Here is a 6,853-nt window from a genome sequence, read left to right on the forward strand (position 1 = left end):
ATAATTAAAAAATATATAATTATTAACACATCAAAATAAACTTTTTATATATATATATATGAAATATTGATGATAACAAAAAAAAAGTAATGTGCAAATCATGATCAATTTCTTTCTGGTTACAGACTACATTTAGTGGATAAATGTTTTCTTCTTTCCTAGGGAGTAGGGATGAGTCATCTCATTGGGAGAAATTAACTCCACTATGGAAGGTGATGGTAGTGCAAGAATTACTACTATTACGAAAACAATGACAAGTCATAAGCTTAACTATACTTTATATATATATATATATTTGTCTTCTTGTAATGGTTATAAATTTATGTGTCAATTTGGTTCAATCGATTAAACTGATGTTTGTTAAAATCTTGCTGCAAACTATTATGTAAATTGTTGATTCATCGTTATTAATTAGTGCACTATGCTATCCACTAAAATAATATAAGGTACGAAAGAAAAAAAAAACACAACATTTTTCAAGGAAAAAGAAAAAGTTGATGGAACAACAACTAACAATTTGCTAGCATAGTAAAGACTAACAATGAGATTCATGCCAGATTGAATTCTTTCAAAAAATTTGGTGTCATCACAAATCTTTGCATACTTTGGATTTTGGAATAATTTGTCTCATGATCCTATGCACACTTAAGTCTAAAAGAAACCAAAAATAAAAAACAATCTAGAAAAAAAATAGTTAGATTATTAAAAATACTTTAACCATTTACTTTTACATTTCTTTTCCCTAAGAAATTCTCATACCTTATAGTTGGATGACGTTTACATAGTAGAAATATTTAATAAAATTAAAATAGATGGAGGATTAAAATTTAATGGAGCTGAAGAAGGTAGTCAAAGTCAAGACAACAAACTCCATAAAAGAAAGAAAGGACAAAAATGTTATAAAATAACTAAATAAATAAGGAAGAGGTAACAAGAATAAAAATATAAATAGAGAGAAGTATTGCAATGCAAAAGAGAGAGAAAGAGAGTTGTTTATTGCTTGTTGTTGTAATTCTCTTCGGGCTTTAGCCTCCTATTTATAGATACAAAAGTTCAAACATTCAAAACTTCATTTAATATCATTTTGGCTTGGGAGCTTCATTTCTCATAGGGAAAATCAGCTGCCCATATATTGAATGGGCATCCACGTCCTTTTGAACTTATCACAACACTCCCCCTTGAATGACCATTCAAGATTATGCCTCATTAAAACCTTACTAAAGAAAAATCCAGTGGGAAAAAATCTTAGTGAAGGAAAAAGAGTACAATATCCTTTGTGATAGGGACTGCCTCATTAAAAAACTTGTCAAGAAAAACCCAATGGGAAAAAACCTGACCAAGGAAAAAAGAGTACAGTCTCCCCCTCTTATCGACATTATTTAATGTCTCAAAATCGACGCATCCCAATCTCATGTACCAATGTTTCAAAGGAGGATTTTGGGAGTGACTTTGTGAATAAATCTGCCAGATTGTCACTTGAGCGAATCTGTTGGATATCAATTGTCCCTTGATTTTGAAGATCATGAGTGAAGAAGAATTTGGGAGAAATATGCTTTGTTCTATCACCTTTGATGTATCCACCTTTAAGTTGAGCAATGCATGCTGTATTATCTTCAAACAGGACAGTTGGAGCTATCTTATGATCAATCAGTCCACATGATGACAGAATATATTGGATCAAACTCCTGAGCCAAAAACACTCGCGACTAGCTTCATGTATCGCTAGTATTTCGGCATGATTAGAGGATGTTGCAGCAATCGTCTGTTTCGTGGACCTCAATGATATAGCTGTTCCACCATATGTAAACAGGTATCCTGTTTGAGATCTTCCTTTATGTGGATCAGACAAGTAGCCAGCATCTGCATAGCCAACTAATTGTGACTTGGATCCATAGGGATAAAACAATCCCATATCAATTGTTCCATGAAGATATCGAAAGATTTGCTTGATTCCGCTCCAATGTCTTCTGGTTGGAGAGGAACTATACTTTGCTAGTAAGTTTACAGCAAATGATATACCGGGTCGTGTATTATTAGCAACATACATTAGTATTCCAATGGCACTAAGATATGGTACTTCAGGACCAATGATATCTTCATTCTCTTCTTTAGGGCGGAATTGATCCTTTTACACATCCAAAGATCTTACGATCATTGGGTACTCAATGGATGTGACTTATTCATATAAAATCTTTTCAAAATCTTTTCTGTGTATGTTGTTTGATGTATAAAGATCCCATTTTTTGTATGCTCGATCTGCAGGCTGAGACAAAATTTAGTCTTTCCAAGATCTTTCATCTTAAACTCTTCTTTTAGAGTTTTTATAATTGTTGGAATCTCTTCAGGAGTCCCAATGATATTTAAATCATCAACGTACACAACAATTATAATGAATCCAGATGTAGATTTCTTTATGAAAACACATGGACAAATATCATCATTCTTGAATCCATTTTTGGCCAGATACTCAGTAAGACGATTATACCATATTCGTCCAGATTGTTTCAGACCATATAAAAATCTTTGCAATTTGAGTGAGTATAACCCTTGCGAATATTCATTGGATGGTTTAGATATCTTTAGTCCTTCAAGGACTTTCATATAGATATCCTGATCTAATGAACCGTATAAATAGGCTATTACCACATCCATTAAATGCATATGCAGTTTATGATATGCAGATAAACTGACCAAATAACACAATGTTATCGCATCCACTACAGGGAAATACGTTTCTTCATAATCTATACCGGACCTTTGTGAAAAACCTTGTGCCACAAGTCAGGTTTTGTAGCGCACAACTTCATTTTTCTCATTTCGTTTTCTCACAAATACCCATCGGTATCCAACAGGTTTTATATCTTCAGGTGTACGGACTACAGGTCCAAAGACTTCATGTTTTGCAAGTCAGTCTAATTCAACCTTCATGGCTTCTTCCCATTTTGGCCAATCATTTCTTTGTCGACATTCTTTGATTGATCTTGGCTCAAGATCCTTACTTTCATGCATGATATTTAATGACACATTATATACAAATATTTCATTGACAATTGTCTTATTTCGGTTCCATTTCTTTTCTGTAAAGACATCATTTATCGAGATCTCGTCATTTTCACAATTCTCAGGTACCTGAACGTTTTCTGGCGTTAAAACTATATCAGAATTTTGGACAACTGCAGGTGTCTTTACTATGTCTTTTTCAACAGGAATAGTATTTATCTCTTTTCTCTTTCAAGGATTTTTGTCTTTGGAACCGACAGGCCTGCCACGCTTCTGGCATGAATTTGCTTCAGTGGCTACTTGTCATACTGGGACATTAATTCGAATTGGGGCATTTTCCACTAGTATATAAGATTTATTTATCCTCTTTGTATCGGAAAATGCATCAGGCAATTCATTTGTTATTCTTTGCAAATGTATAATCTTTTGAACTTCTAGTTCACATTGCCCTAATCGAGGATCTAAATGAATCAAGGATGATGCATTCCAATTAAGTTCCTTTTCAGGAAGCTTATTTTCTCCCCCCTAATGTTGAAAATTTTGATTCATCAAAATGACAATCTGCAAACCGGGCTTTAAATACATCTTCGATTTGTATCTCAAGATACCTCACTATAGAGGGAGAATCATATCCAACATATATCCCCAATTTTCTTTGGAGTTCCATTTTGGTACGATTAGGTGGTGTAATAGGAACATATATCGCACACCCAAATATTCTTAGATGGGAAACATTTAGCTGCTGGCCAAAAGCTAATTGTATAGGAGAGAACTGATGATAACTCGTTGGCCTCAAACGAATAGGTGCTGCGGCATGTAAAATAGCATGCCCCAAACTGAGGTTGGAAGATTTGTTCTCATAAGTAAGGGTCTAACAATTAATTGGAGGCGTTTAATAAGTGATTCTGCTAACCCATTTTGTGTGTGAACATAAGCTACTGGATGTTCAACACTTATTCCATTAGCCATACAATAAGCATCAAAAGCTTGGGAAGTAAATTCACCAGCATTATTAAGACGAATTGTTTTGATTGAATTTTCTGGAAATTGTGCTTTTAATCGAATAATTTGAGCCAGTAATCTCGCAAACGCCAGGTTGCAAGAAGACAATAAGCACATATGTGACCATCTCGAAGATGCGTCTATCAGGACCATAAAATATCTAAAAGATTCACATGATGGATGAATAGGTCCACATATATCATCTTGAATCCTTTCTAGGAATTTAGGGGACTCAAATCCAACCTTTACTGGTGATGGTCTTAAAATTAACTTTCCCTGATAACATGCAGCACAACAAAATTCATTAGTTTTAAGAATCTTCTGGTTCTTTAGTGAATGTCCATGTGAGTTTTCAATAATTCTCCTCATCACGGTTGTTCCCGGATGACCCAATCGGTCGTGCCAAGTTATGAAATCATTTGGACTAGTAAACTTCTGGTTTACAATGGCATGTGATTCAATTGCACTAATTTTGGTATAATATAACCCAGATGAAAGCGAGGGTAATTTTTCTAATATAACTTTCTTATTTGAATCATGAGTTGTGATACATAAGTACTCATGATTTCCCTTATTCATAGTCTCAATATGATATCCATTTCGGCGAATATCTTTAAATCTCAATAAGTTTCTTCGAGACTTGGTAGACAATAGTGCATTATTTATTATTAATTTTGTTCCTCCAGGAAACAAAATTATAGCTCTTTCGGAGCCTTCTATCACATTACCCGAGCCAATAATAGTATTAACACATTCTTCTTTTGGCACAAGATGGGTATATATTACTTTTAAGAATAGTGTGCAAACTTGCACTATCCGCAAGGCAAATATCTTCAGAATATGTCCTTGTCATTTTTCTTCAAAAACAAATAATAATAATAATAATAATAAAATGAGTAAAAGTACATGCACAGTAAAATTATTCACATGAATACTTAACAAACACACATATTAAACTATTTCATCATTGATCAAATAGCCAATATTTTCTTCAGGATCCTCAAAAAAATTAGATACATCATAATGAGTGGTGGAATTTTCATAATTTGAAACAAAATTTATTTCATTTTCTTTGTCATCCTTTTTCAAGGATGCTTGATAAAGATCAACTAGGTGCCTTGGGGTACGACAGGTACGTGACCAATGGCCCTTTCCACCACAACGGAAGCATTTATCCTCAATTGATTTACTTTACCCATTGTTTCTTTCTTTATCCCACTTCTGGTGAGATCCTTTCTTGTGAACATAATTCATTTTCCTTCCATAATTTTTCTTGTTATTAAAACCTTGCCATTTACCTCATCTGGGGTTATAATTTGCCACATTTGCTTCAGGAAATGGGGTGGCGTCAACTGGACGCGCTTCATAATATTTTTTAAGAGTAACTCATTGTTGCGCTCAACAACAAGAAGGCAAGAAATTAGCTCAAAATATTTTTAAATCATTTTTCTCGATACTGCTGCTGCAGGAGCATATTCGAGGCATGGAAGGTTGAGAAAGTTTTCTCTAACATATCGGGCTTGAGGAGGTATCACCGTCTTTTGATGATTGTACCTTTCTTCAAGGTCTTTCCACAGATCTGTAGGATCTTTTAATGTGGGATATTCATTTTTTCAATCATACGTCAAGATGACAACAAAAGAAAATCATGGTTTTGGCTTTAACCTTCTGGGATGTATTATTTTCAGGCTTAATGGTATCTTCAAGATCCATTGAATCAAGACGGATTTTAGCATATAGTATCCATGATAAATAATTATTTTCAGATATATCAAAAGCATTAAATTCAAGATGAAAGAGTTTCGACATAATAAAAATTTGTTACCTGAAGTCTTCCTAAAATATCGTTAGAGCTTCGTGCTGATACGTGTTATAAAATAACTAAATAAATAAGGAAGAGGTAACAAGAATAAAAATATAAAGAGAGAGAGAGAAGTATTGCAACATAAAAGAGAGAGAGAGAGTTGTTTATTGTTTGTTGTTGTAATTCTCCTGAGACTTTAGCCTCCTATTTATAGATACAAAAGTTCAAGCATTCAAAACTTCATTTAATATCATTTTGGTTTGGGAGCTTCATTTCTCATAGGGAAAATCAGCCGCCCATATATTGAATGGACATCTACGTCTTTTTGAACTTATCACAACAAAAAATCTTCTTATATTATTAGATATAATTTTATACCATTAAAAATATTAATAATGACTAATGACTATAAATTATAAAATTTATTGGTCTTTAACACTCTTCTAAAATAATAATAAACACAAATTTATATATATACGCAATATTGTAATATTATTTTATTTAAAATTGATGACCAATGGAGTGAGTTAACCATTGAAATCAATATGAAATTGAAAACTTTCTTAAAAATTTGTGAAAAATCAAACTCAAAATAAAGCCCATTTTATTTAAAACTGATGAACAATGGAGTGAGTTAACCATTGAAATTAATATGAAATTGAAAACTTTCTTAAATATTTATGAAAAATCAAACTCAAAATAAAGCACAAAAGAAGAGAATTATAAGAATCTACAAATAAAATGTCATATTTTCATAAATATAGATTATAGTGTCATAACAAAAATATATTACCCATAAGAAACAATAACGAAAGTGGGGCTTTTACGAGGGCTTGAGTTTTGAGGTTCACCAGGGTGAGATGAAGAACCACCAGTCTCCATGTTCTTGCTCTTCGAGAAATAAATAAATAAAAGAATTAAGTTTTAGAAAATTATTTTAATTTTTTAATTTGTTTGTAGACAATATATATATTAATTATAATCACAAATTATGTTATTTTAAATTAAATGACTTATATAAAGGTGATCTCATTTATTGTTATAAAT

Source organism: Arachis ipaensis, chromosome B07 (genome assembly GCF_000816755.2).
Source record: "Arachis ipaensis cultivar K30076 chromosome B07, Araip1.1, whole genome shotgun sequence".
NCBI lineage: Eukaryota > Viridiplantae > Streptophyta > Magnoliopsida > Fabales > Fabaceae > Arachis > Arachis ipaensis.